General features: G+C 32.3%; 1 protein-coding gene across 11 annotated transcripts in view; it reads right to left on the bottom strand.

Annotated features, from left to right (window-relative positions):
• The window catches only part of MAGI2 (membrane associated guanylate kinase, WW and PDZ domain containing 2), a 1,604,868-nt gene that overhangs the window by 892,937 nt on the left and 689,471 nt on the right, over positions 1-22,460 (bottom strand). The gene's annotated exons all lie outside the window — the stretch shown is intronic.

Below are 22,460 nucleotides of genomic sequence, written 5' to 3'. Positions count from 1 at the left end.
AAACTCCAGGTAACACCCTAGCCAAATCTCAGAACAATAAAGGTAAAAATATTACAAATGACCAGTGAGAAACAATCCAAATATCAATGAACCATAATTAGCATTACATAGGATGTAGTAGATGCAAAGGTTTAGAGGTAATGGAACATGGTATTCCAGAAGTCAAAGGAGCTAGAGCTATAACCAAGAATCACCTATCTTGTGAACTTAAGTATAATACTCCAAGGGATAATGGTCATTCAATGAAATAGAAGGATTTTGGAAGACCAGAATTAATCCAAAACTTTGATAACCAATATCAAGACTCGAGAAGTAATAAATAAGTAAAATAGGAAAAGAAAATATAAGGGATGCAAAGGTGTATACGGTGTATTCAGGGAAGACTAGTACCTCTGTTATGAAGGCTGGCAAGCCTTTGGCAGGGTTGATTTCCACCTATCCACCGGATCCACCTAATTCTCACCTGTGTCTCCAAGAATCTGTAGAATGCACAGTAGCACACCAAAGTCATCCACTGAATCTCAAGTCATCACCATGACTCTGTCCTGTCACTGGACAGTGCTGATTTTAGAAGAGAAAGTGAGGTTGGTGACTTTGTGCAACTCTGCTTCACTTAATTCCAATTTATTCACAAATTAAAAGAGTTCAACTGTTTACATCCCTACATGGCAAAATGATACTTGTAATTCTTAAAATTGTATCATTAATTGCATAGCTAGATCTAGATAAACAGAGGGTACTGGTATAAGGTAAATTTGAGGTAACATAAAACATTAAGGATGAGAAAGGAATATGAATCAAAGAATGAGAAAGATGTAGAAGGAAAAAGAAAGGTAGAATAGGGTAAATTGTTTTACATGAAGAGGAATGAAAGATCTATTACAGTGGAGGGGAAGATGGGAGAATGGATAATAGGTATCCCTTAAGCTTTACTCCCGTCAGTATTGGCTCAAAAAGAGAATAAATATACACAATTAGTTGAATATAGAAATCTATCTTACTAGATAGTTAATTGAGAAAGGAGAAGATCAAATAAAAGGGGGGGGACTGATTGAAGGGAGGGCAGATCTGGGGAGGCAGTAGACAGAAGCAGAACAGTGGAGAAGTGAAAGGGTAAAAGGAGAGAGAGGGCAAACAGAAGGAAGAATAGGATGGAGGGAAATATGTAGTAGTAATTGTGACTGTGAAGCAGTATTTATGGGAACTTTTATTTCTTTTTTTATGTGTAAACCTATTTATAAATTTCTCTTGTTGCCCAAGAAAAATCAGATCAAAAAGGAAAGAAAATTAGTAAGAAAACAAAATGCAAGTGAACAACAACAAAAAGAGTGAGAATGTTATGTTGTGATCCACATTCAGTTCCTACCATCTTCCTGGGTGTAAATGGCGCTCTTCATCACAAGATCATTGGAACTAGCATCAATTATATCATTGTTGGAAAGAGTCACATTCATCAGAATTGATCTTCATAATATTGATGTTGCCATGTACAATGATCTCCTGGTTCTGCTCATTTCACTTAGCATCAGTTTATGTAAGTCTCTCTAGGCCTCTCTAAAATCATCCTCCTGATTATTTCTTATAGAACAATAATATTCCAATAACATCCATATATACAATGACTTATTCAGCCATTTTCTAACTGATGGGCATCCAATCATTTTCTACTTTCTTGCCACTATGAAAAGGCCTGCAACAAACATTTTTGCACATGTGGGTCCCTTTTCTTCCTTTAAGATCTCTTTGGGATATAGGCCCAATAAAAACACTGCTGAATCAAAGGGAATGCACAGTTTGATAACTTTTTGAATATAGGAGTGGCTCTCCAGAATGGCTGGATCTGTTCACAGTTCCACCAATAATGTATTAGTGTCCCAGTGAAAATTTATTTCTTGAGATTGTTACATCAACAAAATAGAAAAAGAGCAGATCAATGAAGTAAGCATAATTAGAAAAAGAACAACTAAACATCCCCAACTGAGCACCGTTTTGGAAATCTTGAAACCAAAGGTGAGATTAATAAGAATGAAAGTAAAACAAACTAAAACAACCGAGCTGATAAATAAATCCAGGAGCTGATTTTATGGGAAAATAAAACTAGATAGATGCTATCAATTATACGCCAATAAATCTGACAGTCTGAGCAAAATCAATAAATACTTATGAAAATGTATTTCTCACAAAATGTTATGTTAATGATAAGGAACTTACTTGGCTAAATAGTATATGCCTGAATTCTTTTCATTTTGCTGTTGTTTAGTTGTTCAGTCATATCCAGCTCTTTGTGACCCCATCCACTATAAGGTTTTCTGAGCAAAGATTCTGAAGTAGTTTGCTATTTTCATCTTTAGTGATTCCTAAGTATTCTTTTGCCAGGCTATTGAGATTAAATAATTTGGCCAGTATCACACACAGTGCTTGGAGCTGAATGTGAATTCAGGTTTCCTGGTCCAGTGCTATATTCACTAAATTCACTAGCTGCCTCCAAGTTTTTTAATCTTCCTTTCACATTAACCATTATGAGAACTAGGAGACAGAGATGAAGAGGGATCTAGATGGTTGAAGAGATTGAGTGTAATGCCAGAGGAATAGCAAGGAAGTTAGTGTCATTTGATCACAGAGTAAATGAAAAAAAAAATCAGATGAAAGAAGACTGTAAAGGTGGAAGAGGCTATTCAACTTATGAAGAGATTTGAAAGCCAAAGACAAGATTTAATTTAAAAAATATTTTACTTTTATTATATTTTAATTAGAATAATTAATCTTGGAGGAAAGATAGAGTCATTACAATTTATTGAATGAAGCAAGGAGAAGGATTTTACATGGTTAGATCTAAATTTGATTGCTAAGTGAAGGATAGATTGGAGTGGGAAGATCATTTGAATTGGGGAGACCAACCTGCAGACTCTTACAATAGCCCAGGAATGGGGAAAATGCTTTGCAAATTATAATAATGTATTTTCAATAAATCATTAGTATGACAATTGAATCAATGAATTAAAAGGGGTCTAGCTCTTCCATTGCCTACAAAAATACTGTATTCAAAAATTATCATTTTGTCCTCTAAAGAGATCTTGATCACCATCCAGTGGACCATCATAGTAAATACTCTTAAACTAAGGTTACCCTCACAATGCATTCATGATTCAACTATAGCAAGTATATAAAGCTTGATTAATAGTGTACAAGTGATAGTAACAAGTCACTGCCTAATCAAACTCATTATTTAAAATTTTGGGGTAAATTGAAATCTAGGTCAGGAGTTATTAAGTAATAGTCCTGATTAAAGATTATACAAATTTGCATATAAGCAACTAAATTATTTTCATGAATGCTAAGGGTGTAGATTGAAGAATAATAATGAAAAATAGTTTTTAAAATGTTTGCTACAAGAAAAGGAAGAAAAAAAAAACTTTAGATATTTACCAATAGTTCAGGTTCTTTGACCTTTAAACCATTGACTTTTGATTCAGACTTATGATTTTTTTGATGTAAGGTGCTCCCTGATAAGGTAACTTCTTCCACTCATACAGATGAGCAAATAATCTTTACAGAGTTTTTTGGGCCATTGGGAAACTATGCGATAGTAATTTACTATGTGTCTGAGGCCACATTTGGATTTAAGTCTTGTTGATTTCAAAACTGTTCTATATTCTCTAGGGCTTTTTGCCTTTCTCTAAGACTAGACAAAACAACAAGATTACTTTTGAAATTAGATCATACTGATATTTTTGTTTCTTCATTCTCAAAGTCTTGTATAGATTCATTTTTGTTCTTGGCTCGGTGGGAAAAAGCACATTTTACTTAGAGAGGAGCACAAGAATCAATACTGTGACAGATATAAAATTCAAAAGGAAGCAGGAAGATTTGAGTGCAAATTTAGGATCAAACACAGTGTAAGGCTGGGTAAGTCATTTAACCTCTGTTTAATTTCTTCATCTGTAAAATGGGGCTAACAATAGCTTCAACCTCTCAAAGTTGCTAAAGAGTATCAAAAATGACAATATTTGTAAACAGTATAGTGTCTGACATATATTAGGTGCTTAGTAAATGTTTGTCTTTCCCCATTACTTCCTTTTTTTTCCCTTCCCAACATGAGGACTAAATATTATTTAAGTCAGTTCTGGACATTTGGGTGGTAAATTGGATAGAGTGCTGGGCCTGAAGTCAGGAAAGCAGCATTTCATGAGTTCAAATTTGGCCTCCTACAATTATTGGCAAGAATGACTTTGGGCAGGTATTTAACCCTGTTGCCTCAGTTTCCTCATCTGTAAAATGAACAGGAGAAGGAAATGGCAAACAATTCCGGTATCTTTACCAAGAAAAAACCAAATAGTACCATGACCAAGCAATAAAAAAGTCTATTAGATCTAAATTTATAACTCATTTCCCCCCTAAATTCTATGGGGGGAAATGAGTTATAAACAAAACAACTGGTAATTTCATTAAATTTGGTAGAATTGTTAATTATGTAAAAAACAGATATAAGCAAAAAAATATCTAGGACAAAATAACTAGGTGACTTACCTGTTTCTATTATGAGTGATACATGTTGAATAAAGCTAAAAAGTGAGCCTTTAATGTTCTATTTCAATATGTTGATTTGAATTTCAAATGCTTATCATGGTATCTTGCACAAAGTTAGCACTTAGTAGGTTGTTTTTCATTCAATCCTTTTTCCCTTTTCTTCTTTCTAGATTACAAGTATCAACATAACCAGTTTGAACCAGTAGAGATTTAGGTGGATCTGAAGATTGCTATGAAAAGTGACCCTTGTACTGTAGACATAGAAAGTTAAACTTGAATCCATCTAAGACATGAATCAAAGACCTCCTCTGACACATAGGATATGTGTGAACCCAGGACATTGTTTACCCATCCTAGATCTACAAAATACTTTAAGTCTAAATGTTGTAGAAAAAGTGTCTACCTGCACTGGTTGAAGGAGTTTCCTCACAAGGGAATTTTTTTTAAAACAGTGAAATCACAGATCTCATCTTAATTGTCATCACTTTCCCCAAAAGTTGATATCAAACCATCAAAAAACTGGTTATTTGACTTTATGTTCCCAATATTTCATTATGTCAGTGTATAATGTTCTGCCAGGATAACAAAACAGTTGTTGTACTCAATTTTGTAAGGATGAAAATTCTTAACTGTAAGTGTTCATTGAATTAAACTAAATTGAATTCAATACAGGCCTTTTCATCTTATTCTTTTTTCCTTTAAGGTATAAATTGGTTCATAAATGTCTACCTTCTGGTATTTTAGTGTGTGTGTGTGCATGTGTGTATGTTAAACTTCATAGGAAGATAATAAACTTCAATCCATAATATCCACTATCAAATATAGTACAAGGTAAAAATAAAGGGAAACAAAATTATGTTTGATGATATGAAAGCCAAATTTCCTCATTTATCCCATAGCTTCAGCATTTACCACTGTCCTTTCAGGACCTCCCAAAATGTATCTGAGCAATTCCAAGTATCTAATTATCATTCAAGCATACTCAGAATGAATAGTGAAGCCATTTTTCAATGATGTATTTAGTAGATGTAATGTGTTTTGTCTGTTAATCATCAATGTACCCTCCTTTGTACCTATTATGTACTGTTTTTTCCTTCTTTTGTGGTAAACCTTTGAAGAAAACTCATGTGGGAGTTGGTTGATCAGATGAAAGAAATATTGAACTAATGGTGAACTACAAGAGTTCAGATTTCTATTCTATAGTGCTATTCTTAGATTTCCACAGAGAATTAATCCTCTTTCAAAAAGTGAATGATTTATTCATTGTGAAAATAGGAGCTAATATTTTGATGAAAGAAAACACATTGTAACCAATGTTTATTGTAGTTTAGAAATCTGAAAACATGTGTTTTTTATATTCAAGATAAAAGCAATAAATAGATAATATATTATATACAAACTATAATATAATAATAGGAAAAAAGTTAGATTAAAAAAAAAAAGACATGGATTCAAGTCCTTAGATACATAATGGCTATAAATTCTAGGCAAATCACTTAACCTCTCAGTGCCCTCAAATAACTTTAAAATTATACGCTAAAGAACAAGTGCTGACCTGCACTGGTACAGGGATTTCAACTCCTCAGCCTTTTCCCTAGAGAAGGAATTGGAGATGAGAGCCCTAAAACTCACTCTCACTCTCTCTCTCTCTCTCTCTCAGACTTTGGGGGAAAAGCTTGGGAAACTCTTTCAGAGAAGCTCTCTCCTGAGAGACCTGCCTCAGGGAATCAAGATAAAGTGGGTGAGACTAGTTGAGTCCAGGACCATTCCAACTTAGCCCAAGTTGGAGATCAAGATTTCTGTCTAATTCTATTGAGTTGGAGATTAGTCCAGGGACACTCATTCAATTCCAAGATTCTCTATTCTGATTCCAGTTCAAACTGCTCCCAGGCCCCAACAAGAGCTGTCCATATAACAAGCTTCCTTCAACCCAACTCCTTGCAGAGGACCTAATTATGCCCAAGAACCTCTCTCTCCTCTTTGCATAGCTGTGACCCTCTGCCTGCTGAAAAGACATTATCTTTCAGTGTTACTCCCTCTTTATCTCTTTCACCTATTTTCCTACAGGATCTTATTCACCTCTCTGTCAGGATTTCTCTGCTAGAAACTTTCTCTGCTAGATCTTTGTCAGCCTGCAAAAGCTGACTTCTCAATTCTAATAATAAACTTCTTTTGCCAGTTTAACTTTTTGGGTTCATAAATTCATTTATGAAGGACCTGCTCCAACTAGAATGGGGTTCCCACAACTCCCTGCCCTGCACTGAACCTCATCAAAAATCACAATTCTCATTGTTAGGAAATATCTTCATCTTGCAAAATCCCATCAACTTTGACTATCTTCTTAGAAGATGAATTAAAAGACTCCCAAATTTCCACTTAAGAGGCTAAAGATTGTTTTTCTTTTCTTTTCTCTTTTGTATTTGTATTCCTAAACACTTAGGAAAGTGGCTGGCACACAGAAGATGATTAATAAATATTTACCTACTAATTCCTGGTTAAAATAAAAGAATAGTAAAATAATTTTAGTGAGGCTTCCATATTGCTTTACTCCTTCATATCCCCTGGGCTACTTAAATATAGTTATTGGCTTTTTGAACTCACAAGAAAGTTACAATGTACCTTTTAAAAAAGAAGAAACTTTCCTGCCATTTCATTTATTGTTCAGAATCACATAAGTGAAAGGAAGACCCTGATAAATTTACATTAAATTCACATCCTCCATATAATTTGATTTCCTGTTATTTGTTAGTTGAAACCACTTACCCCTGTAATTACAATATTAATTAATACCAATGTAAGAAGCAAAAATAACCCAAGAAAGATAATCCCAGCATCACTTAAGGATATATTTCATTGTTTCATATCCTTCATACCAATGTTTGGTATTTGTTTAAATTAACCAAAAAAAAAAAAAAAGCAAAAAAGCACAACTTTTAGATTTAAGTATTTAAGAGAAGATGGATTTATTTTACTACTTGTATTTCTGTTTGAAAGTACAAAATATATTATACTACTTTAATGTTCATATATGTACCATATAATATGTTCTAAGCATATTCTTTAATTTATAAAAAAATTATGATTTTTAAATGAATAAAATACTAACAAGTTCAGACTCTTACTAAAAAAAAAAAGAGGAATAATTTAATTTCTAGTTCATCTACCATGCAATTAACTGGCTAATAGACGAGAAATAACACAAAGAATTCTGAGAAATTGAAGGTCATTATAAGAACTGAGGTGGACAAAGTAAGCAGCAGAACCAAAAAATAATTAGCACAATGATCTCAATAATGAAAACAATAGTGAAATAATGTAGCAACTCTGATAAATTCATTAACCAATAGTGATTTGAGGTCACTCAAAGAAAAGATGTCTTATTAGAAAGACCTCAGTTACTTCTTTGTTACAAGGAAGGGCTATATTTGTTTGGGATGATACAAAAGGGGTTCTTGAGAAGTAATAGTAAAAAATTCAAAAGACCATTAATAAAACTTTTTAAAACAAGCATTCTGTCAAGTAGTATGATAGAGCAGTAAAAATATGTTAATACCTACTGATTTGGACAACGTTACTGAAGGGTAGTATAGACCAGGTATTTTTTCTAATAGTATTAATAATATCTAACATTTAGATAAAGCACTTTAATATTTGCAAATTTTCATCAGATTTCTTATAGGAATTCAACTAGATATGTTGATGTGGGGGAAAAAAAAACCTTTCAATCATATAAGCCATTTCAACAACTATTATTCAGCCATACAGATCCATCAATAAGCATAATGATAATTCACATTTCATTAAGTCTTTGAGGTTTACAAAGTGCTTTCCCCTTGACACAATAGTGACATAGGTAGGGCAAGCATTATTATTCCTGATTTAGGGATGAGGATCAGTGAGATTGAGTTATTTACTTATAGATTTGTCATCTAATAGGTGATGGATAAAGGGATTGAATTCAGGTCTCTACATTCCAAATGCAGTTTATTTTATAAATAGAACACATTTTCTTGAAATTTTAGGAACTTGGCCTCTGTTTTATCTTCATAGTTAAATCATTAGTTAAGAGAAGACTATAAAAATTGTATTTAATGCAACATACCTAGCACTGGAATAATAATAATAATAATAATAGGGGAGGAATCAAAGACTCCAAAAATAAAGACCATTTTGATGTACTGAAGTTCCCATAGATATGAATCAATGAATTATATAGCTATTCAAGGTTTTTTTTTTCACAGTCAAATTCAAATAAAAATAACAGAATATGTAAGTCAGAAAAATCTGGAGATTTCTTATTTTTATTATCAGCGAACATAGGATTAATAGCATACTCTAAATAAACAGCTCTTTTGTAATACCAGTTCCTGCTCACTGAACCAATTTTCTGTTTGTATACTCAACAATGGATTAGGTAAATTTAAATGGAGGAATATCAGTAATGCAACAAAACATAAGGAAAATGGGAAAGGGTAATGCTGAATTGAAGTTAATGTCATATTTTCACTTGTATTTAGGGAAAAAATGCATATGTTTACACATAAATTTAAAACTGAAAAAAATGACTATGTGTTATCAACAATTTATATAAAATCATCAAAATATGCACAATTTTTCAGGTATACCTGAAAAGTGCAGCTTTGAGAAAGTTCTGCTTAATAGAAAAACCACAAGCATTTAGCATTAAAAAAATATTGGATGTGGGTGAAGATGATGGCTTAGCATAAGAAAGATTTGTTCAAAAAGAACTTCAGTGGCATGACCTGTGGCCAATTTTACATTACAGAACAAACTGTATTTCTATAAATTACCTTCTTATAAGCGCTGAAATCATAGCATTGTTATTTAACATTCATATGACATCTTTCAAATTTATTTAAACCCATTACCATCATGAACTAATTAATCTTTGAAATAACTCTTTAAAATTTTGTACCTATTATGCAGTTGAAAAGATGTGTGCAGCTAAGTGTTTTTTTTCTAAAAGTATTATTATATTTTATATGTTGTCACATTTAACCCAGAGATGATATTTGAAGGAAAAAATAAAATAGCAGTCTATTACCTTGATATAAATAGAGTTAAAATACATGTATTAGAATAGCAACAAAACAGCTAAAGTTTTGTTAGTTAAGGAAAATAATGGTGTCTTCTTTCCATATAAACCATAATAGCACCAGCCTACAAAATGCATGCAATATTCCTGAAAACATTGGAATAATAAAACAGTCCCAACCTAGATATTCTCACCAAAATTAATAAAATATAACAATCTATCAATACCCCCACTTGCTATGGCAATGGATAGTGAAGGAGGAACCTATATAGAAAGGAATGAATTATTTCAAAATAATTTGATTTAGAACAACAAAATCTCAGAGGTCCTTTAAAGATCATCTAAGCCAATCAAGCCTTACCAGATTGATGAAGCTCCCTCCTCCTTTTCACCCCTTTTCTTTACCCATTCTCTCCTACCTACCCCCCTCCCCACACTCTGTCCCCCTGGTATGAATTGGATTCAAATAGTCCCTTTCTCCAAAAATATTCAAGAAAAAAAAGGTTTTTCAAATAACCTACCTACTCAAATGTTTTTAACCATAAGGGAAGGTCACATATGCTTCAGTAAGAGGAGTTGCAGATGTGTGAAAGAGAATAAAAAATAGCAAAAAGACATAAAAAATAGAGAAGAAAAGTGAGAGTAAAACTTTTAAAAAATTTGAACTGAGAGAATTGAACTAGAAGATCTCCAGATTCTTTCCAGCTTTAAATAAATTACCTTAATATCAATTTTAAAAACAAATTTATATGGTAACTGAACAGTTTTTTAAAACAAAATCCCAAATAAACAAAACAAAACCATAGGATCCCCAAACTAAAAGCTGAACAGTCTGTTGATGCTCTTCAATTGACCAACTATTTAAAAATAACACTAAAATTTTGTAGACAAAACAGTACTATAAAATGAAAAGAACACGAAGTTTCAAGTCTTGATTTGGGTATTTGTTGATGGTTCTAGGCAAAACAGTTAATTTTCCTAATTTTTTTTTTCTGGGGAGCCAAGACAGTGTAGCAAACAGTAAAACTCCATAACTCTTTCACATTCACCTTTAAACAACTACAAAATAACACTCCAAAAATAAATTCTAAAATAACAAAACCAGCAAAATTATGGGATAAAGCAATATTTTAGCCCAAGAAATATGATTAGCAAAAACAGTTTGTCTCACATGTGTACAGGGAATGCACCCCAGGAAAGGAAGTTTCCCAACAAGCTGGCAGAAGTCCCACCTCAGCAAACCATCATCAGAATTGGAGTGTCAGTGTAGTAGAGCACGCAAAAGTCAACACCAGGACCCCCATGTGCCTCGTTATAGCCAGGGGAATAGGAAGACTCCAGTTTCTTGACATTGAAAGTACTTAAAATAACCCTGGGCAAACAAAAACACTACTAGTGATTAGAAAGAAACAATTCAAATATTGGGAGCCACAATTAGTATTACATAGGATTTAGTAGCTGCAACATTAAAAATTTAGAGGTCATAGAGCATATTTCAGAAGACAAAAGAGCTAGGACTAGAGTCAAGAATCACCTGTCTTATGAAATTAAGCATAATAATTCAAGGCCAAAAATGCTTTCATAAGAAGATAGTAATTAAACCCAAATTTTGATTTCCAATATTGAGGCCCAAGAGAAACATAAACAAGTAATAAGGAGGAAAAAGTATAAGAGACACAATGGAGTTGAACTGTTTATATTCCTACATAGGAAAAACGTACTTGTAATTCTTTGAAATTGTATACACACACACACACACACATATAAAGGGTTCAAGCATATAAGGTGAGTCTGATGAAATGATAAATAAAAACAATTAAGGGATAGGAAAGACGAATACACTGGATATAGAAGGAAAGAAGGGGTAGAAAGAATTAAATTACTTCACATGAAGAGATATGAAAAAATTGTTATGGAGGAGAGAAAATAGGAGAATGAGCAATAGGCATTATTTAAACCTTACTCTAATCCATGTTGGCTCATTTGAATATAGAAATCTATCTCACCCAAAAGGAAAGTAAGAGAGGAGAAAATTAACTAAAGAGAAGGTATTGACAGATGAGAGGGCAGATTGAGGGATGCAGGAGATAGAAGAAAAATACTGTTGAAGAAGGAAAGGGTAAAAGGATAGTGAGGACAAGAAGAAGGAAGAATAGAATAGAGGAAAATACACAGATAGTAATCATAAATGTGACTGGGATGAACTCTCCCATAAAATGGAAGTATCAGAGTGAATCAAAATTGAGACTCCTACAATATGTTGTTTACAAGATAACACATTTGAAACAGAGACACATACACAAAGTAAAGGTAAGGGTTTGAAATAGAATATGTTATATTGCAGCTAAAGTGAAACAATGCAAAAATACTGACCTCAAATAAAGCAAAAAACAAAAAAAAAACCTAATTAGAAGAAATAAGGAAGGAAATTACAGAGTGCTTAAAAGTACTATGAAGTACTAACAATGCTAGATAAGCATCAAGATTTTTAAAGGAGAAGTTAAGTTATAGGTTCATGAACAAACAAGAGTATAAAATATAAAATAAGATTATTTTCATTATAGTAAATTAAAAATCTTTAGCATAATCAAAACCAATGAAATCAAAATTAAAAAGAAAGCACAAAGCTGAGAAACAATCTTTACAAGTGTCTCTAAGAAAGTGCTCATTTCTCAAGTATATACAGAGAAATGAATCAAATTTATAAGAATATAAGCCATTCTTCAGTTGATAAATGGGCAAAGAATATGAACAAGCTGTTTTCAGATGAAAAAATCAAAACTAGCTATAGACATATAAAGTAGGGTTCTAAATCATTTTTATTAGAAAAAACAAATTAAAATAATGCTAAGGTACTATCTCACCCATATCAGACTAAGATAAAAAAAAGATAAATGTTAGAAAGAAGGTAAGAAAATTAGGACTAACACACAATTGTTAGAGTTATTAATTGATCCAATCATTCTGAAGAGCGATTTGGAACTATGCTCAAAGGAACTACGTATACCTTTTGAGCCAGCAATACTATGACTAGGCCTTTATCCCAAAGAATTCATAAAAAAGAGAAAAGGACCCACATGTACAAAAATATTTATAGAAGCTCTTTTATAGTGGCAAAGTATTGGAAATTGATGGGGTATCCATCAATTAGGGAATAGAGGGATAAGCTGTGGTATATGAATATAATGGAATAGTATTGTACAAAAACAATAATGAACAGATTTCAGAAAAAACCTGGAAAGACTTGTACAACCTGATGAAAAGTGAAATGAAAAGAACCAGGAAAAAATTGTACACAATACCAGCTTGCATTGTATGATGATCTGTTATGGGTCAGAACTCTGAACTTGAAACAAAGGATTCTTACAAGGTACTAATTAAGTGGAATTGATGAGACAATGGTCATCTAGTTTTAGCATGGTGCTTAATAGTTCTCTAAGTTCAGTATGATTGATTTAATCTTACAACAAATAATGGTTTCCTAGTGATATAATGATTGGTTTATACTCAGTGTAGAGCTCAGTATAAGGTAGGAGCCTCAACCAGGTTCATTCAGATTCAGAGAGAGGCAGAGAAGACAAGAGAACTGGAGGCAGGAGCTTAAGCTCTCAGAACCAAGGAGAGAGATTCATTTGACCTTCAGTCAGGATCCTGGGGGATTCAGAGATTCAGATTCAGAGCTAGAGAAGACAAGCAGACTAGAGACTGAAGCACAAGCCCTTGAACTCAAGATTCAGTCATTCCATCTCACACCACCTTGGTGGCAGGCTCTCCTCCTTAGTTTCTTCACTGAAACCAAGACTCAGGAAGACCTTTAAGAAAGCTAACTGGGCCCAGGAAAGGAGACAAAACTTTGAAAGAGATAATAAAGGATTTGGACTTTAACACTTGGCTACTCTTGTGGTGATTACTGAACTGAAACGAAGGCTGCCCCAAGAGACCCCAAGAAAACCAAACCAGAGAACACTACAATAATCAACTATTATTGATTCAGCTCTTAGCAACACAATGATTGAAGACAAATACTCTATGCACTACACCAATTAGCTTCTCCCATTTCCCTCTTTTTAAATAATATGTGACATTGAGTAGATACAATTGATAAGGCAAAGAAGTCATAAGAATGTAAATTGTTCAACCAAATAAATTTGTTATTCATAGAGTTTGAATAGGTCACTGATTAAAATGCTAAACTTTATTGGAAATTAGGGTTATATTGATGACAATGGAGAGAAATATTCTGAAAGATTCTATACCCAGTATATACACATATAGAACATATATGTATATGAGTATTTTCATATACATACATTTGTCATGAGAGATATGTTAAATTGATATATTATTGCTTTGATCATAAAATTAAGAGACTGTTTTATTTTAAGTAAAGCTTATTGTTCTTATAAGGATCTATAAAAATTTTTAAATGATTCCTGAATTTGGCTCTTGGTTCCCAAAGCTAAGAATTCCTACTGAAAGTAGCCTCTGAAATAGAAATAATCCTTAAACTAAGCAAAATCTTCAACAAGTATAGCTTATTTATTTTGAGATCATTAAGGCACATTTGCTAGCTCCATTCCTCTAAGACTCAGCCTAAATATTCACATTGGCTAATAGAATTATTTTGGGTACATAAATAGCCTGAAGCATAATAGCAACAGTGCAAAAAGATGTATGGTGGGTGTAAGCAGGCTGTAAAATGTTACAAGTGATGACATGTGCATAAGAAGAGAAATACAAAAACATCAAGGGCATATGTGAGTTTAAAAGGTGAGCTAGTCATATAGCAGAAGTGAAAGTTAGCAGATGGAATATAGATATTAAGAAAGTCATAGGAAAACCTGTAACAACTTTGAAAATCTTCTCTGAGAGATGTAGGAAAATGAATTAGACATAAATTGCAAAAGACTATAAGGCTTGGGGACTTGTAAATCATGCCATTAGTAAAAGTGTGCACATCAATGAGAATACAAATCACTTATAGTCAAAAGAAACAATTCACACATGGAAAAAAGCATGCTAATTGACAGGTTAAATGTATAGGAAAACTGAACTGACCCACACACATACTGAAAGAGACAGACAAAGACAGAAAGAAACTGAGAAAGGAAAAAGGTGGAAAAAGGAAAGTGAAAGAAAAAAGAGAAAGGAAGGAAGGTAAAGAAGAAGGAAACATACAAGTCTAGCAGAGTTTGTAACCTTTTTCTAAATATGTTACAAATTCCTTTGGCAATCTGACACATAGGGACCCTTCTTGGAATATTTTTAAAGGTATGAAATGTATAAGCTTAAAGTGATAGCCAATTATATCACAATATACCTATCAAAATACATAATTAAAAAAAGAAAAACTATTTTTTGGATTCTAGATTAAGAAACACTGTTAAAGGCAAAATAAATTCTGTAAGAGTAAAGGGAATTTAATATAGACACAATAATGCTTTGTTGACTGTGACTGAAATAGACAAGTTAGCTCAGTTTTCTGCTGCACTACGATTATGTATGAATTAAATAATAATATTCTCCAAAGAGATCATGAACAGTTGGCTTGAAAACATTTGATAGAGTCAATAAGTTTCCTGGCACACTATGAGCAATGAATTTTTTAGTTTTTAGAATTCATTGCCCAAGATGTCAGATAAGGAAACGGTAGGAAAAGTGAGTTATTAATTGTCTGAAGAACCCTTTTATTTCTTCAGAACTTTTTCCAAATTAATTACTTCCACCACCTGAAAATTTTTAGTTCCATTAAATTTTCTCATAAGTGAATGGCACAGACTTGCCTTAAGAGTCCAATAGGAAAGTCAGAACTATTAAAAATGTACTGAAACTTTAAGAGGTAACATAAACCTCTTTATCTAATGAATTTTTTTAACCATTTCAGAATATTGTTTTCTTGTGAAGACTAAGAACATTTGACAACAATTATTCAAAGTTTTGATGTTTATTAGATGACTAGAGGCCACAAATTCATTTTTAAAAAATGATTTGTTACAGTGGAAAATTCACTGTTAACAAATGACCCAGCAAGTTTTCTCTATAAAATAAAGTCCATGTCCTACCTTCAGGAGGAATACTTCAAATTTGATAGACCAATTTATCAAGAATCTCTACATATCTACTTAAAAAAGAAAAGACGAAAAGACTTTAGTATAACAGGAAGAAATTAAGCAAATGAGCCAGATCTTACCAGATGAATAAGATAAGTGACGGTGATAAATTATGTCTTCTCATGTCACTAGGATGCCATTTAATGTAATGGAATAAATTTTTTTGATAAATGAATATCTTAATTGCTTTCTTCCAATGCCTATGTTGAAAATAATCTGTATTGTATTTTAAAATTTGTTTCATTAGTATCTATGTTTAAACATATTTTTCCATTAGTCAGAGAACTGATTCAAATTTATAAGTGGTCAAAGTATAGGAATCAATAGTAGTTAGAGGAAGAAATCTTAGCTTGACAGCCATTAAGAAAAATGACAAAAAAAATGAAAATGATAAAAGTTAGAGGGGATATAAGAAAACATATTTCAAAATATTTATTTTAACTTTTTTTTTACATTGTGAGCTCTAAATTCTCTTACTCTCTCTAACTTCTATCACTCCCATTAAGAAGTCAAGCAATATAATATCAATTATGCAAGTGAAGTCATGCAAAATTTATTTTCACTTTAGCCATGTTGCCAAAAAAAGGAAAGCAAAAAATAAATATAAAGTGAAAAAAGTTTGCTTCACCATGCACTCAGAATTAATCAGTTTTCTGGAAGTGGCTAACATTTTTCATCATGGCTACTTTGAAATTATCTTGGATAATTGCATTGTTTATAGTAGCTAAGTCTTTCAGGGTTTATCATCATTATTGCTATTACTGTGTACAAAGTTCTGATTCTGCTCAGTTTGCCGTGCATCAGTTCACATAAAAATTTCCATGTTTTTCTGAAACTATTCCTCTCATTTTTTATGAAATAATAATTTGATATCAAGATCATATACTACAACTTGTCTAATTATTTGCCAATTAATGGCAATACCTCCATTTCTGATATTTTTGTCATTACCAAAAAAGCTGTTATACATATTTCTTTTTTTTTAAATTTTCATTATTTTTTTTATCTCGTTGGGATAAAGATTTAGTAGTGATATTGTTGGGTCAAAAGATATTCAGTTTTAGAGCCTTTAGGACACAGTTCCTAATTGTTTTCTAGGATGTGGGAGCAGTTTACAATTCATCCAATATTGCATTAGTGTATTTATTTTTTTTTTCTATAGCACCTGCAGTTCTTGTCCTTTTATGTTATATTAATCAATCTAATGTGTTTGATGTGATAACTCAGAGTTGGAAAACAAGTGTGTTAACACACTGTTAATAAAAGTGAAATGTGGCCCTGCTATTCTAGAAATAAATTTTAAACTGTCCTTCAAATTTTACTAAACTGAATAACGTATGGCTTAATGATATCATTACTAGGTTTATACATAAAGTGACAAAAGAAAGACAAAAAAGAACCATAAGCACAAATGTACTTATAGCAATTCGTTTTGTAGTGGCAAAGAAAAAAAATTCATAGAGGGTGGCCATATAGCATTTGAATATGATGTGATGTCACTGTTCTGTAAAAATGATGAAGTATATGGTTTCAGAGAAGCCTGGGAGTACTTGGAAAAATTGAAAAAGAATGATGTGAGCTGATCTAGGAGAACAATTTATGCAATAACAAGAATATTATAAGGTTAAAAAACTAAGTTGCAGACTTAGAAACTCTATCTAATAAATCAAATGACCAACCACAATTTGAGTGAAACATGCTACCCACCTTCTGATAAAGAATGGATAGACTTAGAACACAGATTGAAATATATGTTGTTGGTATTTTTAACATATGCCCCATGAGGGAATTTGTTCTATGTAATTATATATGCTTATAAGAAAAGTTTTCTTGTTTTTTTCTTAGTCATTGGTAATAGAGTAGAGGCATATTTTTATTGATTAAAAACAAATTTAGTTTAAAAATAAAGGAAACTAGTCAAATTATTTTCATTGATAAAAAATCTATTTTCTATATCTTCCATCTCTCATTGAAAAAAGAAAATGAATATTCTTGTAAAAATATTCCTAATTAAATGAAACAAAATTTTGCATTAATCATGTTAAAATCTGTATTCTAGTGAACAAAATGCTCTCTGTCATGCCTATTCTAAAAATCTTTCTAGTTTTTCAGAAATTGTATTTGTTTAGCACTGCTTTTGAGAACCAAGATTTATATCTATATTATGATGAGTATTAAAGCAGAACATTAATATGTTATATTGTAGGAATATTAAGCAACAGATAAAGCATATGGCTCCCTGGTGTCATCAAAATACAAGAAAAAATGAAATATCATGGGGGCCAAGATGTCGGAGTAAAGCCAGGGAGCAGCTTGAGCTCTCCCAGTTTCCTCTGAAAATCACATGAAACCAAACTTCTGAACACAGTCTGATGGAATTAAACCACTCTTAAACTCAATATATATTGGAAATTTTCAAGAAAGGTCAGTCATGCTGGCATGAAAAGGGTATTCAGCACAGCTCAGATAGATTCTGGGAAAGTCAGTGAGAGGGTCTTAATCACAGCAAATCTGCAAATAAGATCTGCAGTTCTGGATCAGTAGAGTAGCAAATCAGTGGGGCAGCTTTCAGTCCTAGCTCAGAAGGCAAACTCTGAGAAACTAGGCTGTTTCCTAAAAAGAGAAGGCAAAGCTATCACCTACAAACACAAGAAGAGCCATGCACTCAAAGCCAAGGCCCAGAGCTACATAGTAAGCTTGGGACAGTGTTATCTTAAAAGTAAAAGAAGAAGAAATATCTAAAGAAAAGAAAAGAATATTAGCAACACACAGAAAAGAACCTTGAACATAGAAATCTACTGTGCTTATGGGGCAGACCAAAACATAAAAACTCAGAGGAAGAAAGTATGTCCTGAGAAGAAATCCCAAAGAGTGGTATAAATTAGTCTCAAGCCCAAAGAGGCTCCTTGGAAATGTTTCTATAAGACTTCAAAAGATGGAAGAAAGGTAGAAGAAAGAGTGGTAGAAGAAAAATATGAGAAAAGAAATCAGAGATATGTATGAGAGAGTCGAAAGCTTGGAAAAGGAAGCAAAACAATTGTCTGGAGAAAACTACTCCTTAAATAATAGAATAAACCAAAAGAACAAAGAGATACAAAAGCTAACTGGAAAAAAATCACACATTAATAACTAGAACAGGGCAAATGGAAACTAATAATGTTTTGAGATAGCAAGACTTAGTCAAACAAACTTAAAAGAATTAAAACATTGAAGAAAATGTGAAATACTTCAATGGTAAAATAGCTGACCTAGAAAAAATAGATCCAGAAGAGACAATTTAAAAATTATGTGGCCTATCTGAAGCCTATGACCCAAAAAAGAATGGATAGCATTGTATAAGGGTCAATAAGGAAAACTGCTCCAATATTGTAGAAATAAAGGGAGAAATATTCATTGAAAGAATCCATTGATCATCTCTGGAAAGAGATCCCACAAGGAAAAGCCCAAGGAACATTGTTGGGAAACTCCAAAACTATAATCTCAAGATAAAAATACTGTATTGCAAGCTACCAGACAAAAACAATTCAAATACCAAGGATCAACAGTCAGGATTACCCAGGATCTGGCAGCTTCTATAGTAAAGGATATGAGGGCCTAGAATACCATATTCTGGAAGGTAAAGAACCTGGCATTACAAACAAGAATTAACTACCCAGCAATACTCAGGATCATCTTTCAGAGGAAGAGATGGAGCTTCAATTAAGTAAGAGACTTTCAATCATTTCTGTTGAAAAAAACAGAACTAAACAGATAATTTAATCTACAAACCCGACTCAAGAGAAGAATAGAAAGATAAACAGGGAAAAATATTATTGAAAGAGTAAAATGCTCACAATTTCTAGGTGGGAAACAATATCTGTAACTCTTGAGAACTATATCTGTCACTGGGGCAGACAGAAAGGGGCATTACATGGACTCTGAGTGTGGTTGTGAATGGTCCCTAATGTGATAACATCAAAGAAAAAGGGTGGGAAAATGTCTATACTTAAAAAAGAGGAAAGGAGAGGTATAATGGGATAATTAGTTCACATAAAGAGGTACCAAAGATCTATTACAATCCAGGAAAAAAAGAGGCCGATGATCATTGTTTGAAGTTTGATCTCATCAGTTTTGGCTTTAAGAGGGAACAATGTAATCATTCAGGTGGGTATAGAAATTTACCTAACCCTATACAGAAATAGGAGAAGAAAAGGGAGGGAAAGGATAGAATGGAGGGCAGAAACACTAAGGAAAAAGGTAAGAGATGGGGGAAGGATTGATAGAAGTTAAGGTAGTGTGGGTAGAGTAGGTTAACAAAACAGGACTAAAGACAGGGTAGAAAGAGAACAAAAGCATACAAAAGAGAGAAAAATAGGATGAAGTGAAATAAAGAGCTGGTAATCAATCATAACTGTTAATGTGAATGGGATGAACTCTCCCATAAAAGGGAAGCAAAAACAGAGTGGATTAAAAAACATAATCCTATAATATATTGTTTACAAGAAACACATTTGACACAGAGAGAAAAATTCAGAATAAAGGTAAAAGGCTGGAACAGAATTTATTATGCTTCAGCTGAAGCAAAACAAAACAAAACAAAACAAAAAAAGGGTAGCAATTCTGATCTCAGATAAAACAGAAGTAAAAATAAATCTGATTAAAAAAGATAAGGAGGGAAATACATCTTGATAAAGAGTACTGTAAATAATGAAGTACTAATGATACAAAATGTGTATGCACCAAGTGGTAAAGCAGGCAAATTATTAGAGAAAATTTTAATTCAGTTATAGGAAGAAGTAGACAGCAAAACTATTCTACTGGGGGCCCTCAATTTTCCCATCTCAGAATTAGATAAATCGAACCACAAAATAAACAAGCAAGAAACCAGGGAGGTTAATAGGATCCTAGAAAACCTATATATGATAGCTCTCTGGAGAAAACTGAATAGGGGCTGAAAGGAATACACCTTTTTCTCAGTAGTACATGGCACCTAGACAAAAAGTGACCATGAATTAAGTAATAAAAACTTATAATCAAATGAAAAAAGGCGGAAATTGTAAATGCTTCCTTTTTAGACAACAATGCAATAAACTATATTCGATAAAGAGCCAGGAAAGATAGATGAAAAATCAATTAAAAATTAAATAATCTAATTCTAAAAAATGGGTGGGTCAAACAATAAATCACAGAAAGAATCCATAATTTCATCCAAGAAAATGATAATAATGAGGCAACATATCAAAACCTATAGGATGCAGTCAAAATATTTCTTAGGGGAAACTTTATATCTGTAAATAGCTACATACATAACATAGAGAAAAAGAGGATCAATGAATTAGGCACACAACTAAAAAAAGCTAGAAAAAGAATAAATTAAAAACTCCCAAATAATACCAAATTAGACATTTTGACTCTCAAAGGAGAGATTAATAAAACAGAAGCTAAGAAAATTATTGAACTAATAAAACTAAGAGTTGGTTTTGTGAAAAAAACTAACAAAACAGAAAAACCTTTGGTTAATTTGATCAGAAAAAGGAAAGGAAAAAAAATCACCAACATTAAAAATGAAAAGGATGAACTCAGTACCAATGAAAAAGAAGTTAAAGCAATAATTAGGAGGTGCTTTGCACAACTCTAGTGCAACACTCTAGTCAAAGTGGATGGATATTTACAAAAATTTAAATTGCCCAGGTTAACAGAAAAGGTATTAAAATACTTAAATAGTTCTATTTTAGAAAAATAAATTGAACAAGTCATTAATGAACTCTCTAAGTTCATGCTCTCTAAGAAACTCTAAGAATTTCTCTCTCTAAGAAACTCTCTAACTCTCTAAAAAAAAAAAAAATCTCCAGGGCCAGATGGATTCACAAGTGAATTCTACCAAACATTTAAAGAGCAATTAATTCCAATACCACGTAACCTATTTGGAAAAATAGGTATAGAAAGAAAAATTCAATTTAAAATTATTGTAGACAAAATAAAACACTTGGGAGTCTACTTGCCAAGACAAACCCATGAACTATATGAATACAATTACAAAACACATTTCACACAAATAAAGTCAAATCTAAACAACAGGAAAAAATATCAATATTCATGGCTAGGCCAAGCTAATATAATCAAAATGACAATTCTGCCTAAATGGGTCTACTTGTTTAGTGTCATACTAATCAAACTGCCAAAACATTATTTTATAGAACTAGAAAAAAATGACAAAATCCATCTGGAAAAACAAAAGATTAAGAATATCAAAGGAATTAATGAAAAAAAAAATACAGAGGTTGTTGGCTTAGCAATACTAAACCTAAAACTATATTATAAAGCAGAAGTAATCAAAACCATTTGATACTCACTAAAAAATAGTGATGGATCAGTGGAATAGATTAGATACACACAAAACAATAATCAAGACTTAAGCAATCTAATATTTGATAAACTCTCAAATTTCAGCTTCTGGAATAGGAACTCAGTATTTAGAAAAAAAATTACGGGGAAACTGGAAAATAATAAAATGATCATTGTGATGGATTCTTACGTTGAATTAAAATTTTTGTTCACCCAATTATTCTTACTTTGATCATCATCATATCCTCATCGTAACAGCCTTCCCCCCATAAACACACACATACAAACACAAAGAAACCTTTGTGATCCTTTGGTATAATAGAAAGATTTCTGATTCTGACATTAGAACACTTGGATTTCAAATCCTTGGTCTTCTATAATTATTTTTTCAGAGAAAAATAACAACAAATGGAAGATGTTTTGGAGGGATTAAAAACATAGAT

This window comes from Sarcophilus harrisii, chromosome 5 (assembly GCF_902635505.1).
Source record: "Sarcophilus harrisii chromosome 5, mSarHar1.11, whole genome shotgun sequence".
NCBI lineage: Eukaryota > Metazoa > Chordata > Mammalia > Dasyuromorphia > Dasyuridae > Sarcophilus > Sarcophilus harrisii.
The sequence above is the reverse complement of the archived record's forward strand: the minus strand, read 5'-3'. Positions and strand labels throughout refer to the sequence as shown.